Genomic DNA, 1,965 nt, shown 5'->3' with positions numbered 1-1,965 from the left:
GTAGATAATACATAAAAAATTAAGACGAAACGTTTTAATAAACATAGAGTCGCAAATGCCTCCTTAACGAGATACAGGGCGTCAAAGTTTCTGTAAAATTAAACATTGTCTGCAATAATTCCAAAATGCCTGAACATTTCTATGTCAAATTTGTTATGCGTAGTTAGCACCTTAAGACCAATGTTTGATGTACTGCTCAAAATTTTATGAGCAGCAGTGTCGTAGAGACGGGGTCAACGTGACCCTTTTTTAAAAATATTTTCTACGCCACTGCTAATTTTGTCAAAAGGGAACTATTTTCGTGTAAAACGTTCAATTGTCTATCGAATTGGTCTCTTGCAAAATTTGGATTAAAGCAACCATTTTTAAGAGAAACACCTTTGTAGAAAATTTGTAAATCCAATTTTATTTTCATTCATTTTAGTTTCGCATAATAGGCTTGTGCTATTCAAAATAAAATTAAACATCGCCTGTCACTAATGTCAATGTGTACAAATGAGTTAAGTAAATTAGATTATAAGCTTCTTTTTGTCATTTTTATGCTTTAATTTTACAGAAACTTTGACGCCCTGTGAATGTACTAGGGAAAAAGATGTTTGAAAAATGTACTAAGAGTTTTGCGGCGATTTTGTTGCCCTTACCTTTGAGGGTATCACTATGTTGGCTCACTCGCTTGCAGCACTAGCACCCTTGCATCAATTTTGTGTATCACTTATATGTACCATATACACATTAGTCCAAATTTGAGATCTCAGTTGCGTATAGTTGCGTACCGTCTTGGTCAAAGCTTTTTCACATACACACTTTTTAAGTTGAATGTCGACTCTCCTCCCCCCTCATCGAGTCTTTTTCCCCACCCTCGGTTAGAGGACAAGGACAACATGGAATTAAATCGCGGAACGCGTGGTGATTTAAATAAAAAATAAATTAAGAAAGAAACGCAAACACCCTGTATCTCGTTAAGGAGGCATTTGCGACCCTATGTTTATTAAGACTTTTCGTCTTAATTTTTTATGTATTACTTACCCTAGAAGTCTGTCAGCGGTTTTTGAATCACCCTGTATAATAGCTCTGAAACTATGAAAGATACGTAAAAAATGATTGACAACAAAAATGTAGCTTTTTCTTTCAACAAATATTTTGCTTTTTTTATTCCTATAGCATAAAAAATAAAGGCGATATCGCGCTTGAAATATCTATTTTAGTGAAAAAACGACCTGTCTCGAGCCCAATGACATTTTTTCGGAACAAAATAGGCTTTCTTATTAGCAATTTTTGATTGATTATATTTAAAAATCGATTATAATAAAAATATTTTACATTAATATTGGTAAAAGGGTAGTTTATAAGAATTGAAAATGGTAAAAGTAAAATATTCTTTCATAAACAATATAAGGGAATTTTTATTTTAAATTATAGCATTCCAAGATTTAAAACGTAATTTTTTATTTATTTTTTTTAGCACAGGGGTGATTTATAAGGATTTATAAGCAATGAGGGAATTTTTATTTTAAATAATGGCACCGTTAAAGTATTCCAAGCTTTCAAAAAGTAATTTTTTTATCATTTTTGTCAATACAGGGGTAGTTTTTAGGGGTTGAAAGGGAAAAATTCTTTTATTAGCTATAAGATAACTTTTATTTTAAATAATTGCACGATTTAATCATTCCAAATCTTTAAAAAGTAATTTTTTATCATTATTATTTGCATAGGGGTAGTTTTGAAGGGTTAAATAAAGGGTCGAAAAGATCAAACATATCATAAAACATGTTCGAGAACATGGAACATTATTTAATCTTTGTGCTTGAACAAGATTTTTATCAATAAAATGCTTAAAACTTAATTTTTTCAATTTTTTCACTTAGGGGTAGCTTTTACCCCTAAAAAACAAAAAGCGTCAATCGGGCTTATGTCGCTTTTGAACTTGAGCCTAAGATGAGCCTTATTCTAAATTTTCATGCAAAT

The sequence above is a fragment of the Anoplophora glabripennis genome, unplaced genomic scaffold (assembly GCF_000390285.2).
Source record: "Anoplophora glabripennis isolate ALB-LARVAE unplaced genomic scaffold, Agla_2.0 scaffold1097, whole genome shotgun sequence".
In the NCBI taxonomy this organism is placed as follows: domain Eukaryota; kingdom Metazoa; phylum Arthropoda; class Insecta; order Coleoptera; family Cerambycidae; genus Anoplophora; species Anoplophora glabripennis.
This window is presented reverse-complemented; position numbering follows the sequence as displayed.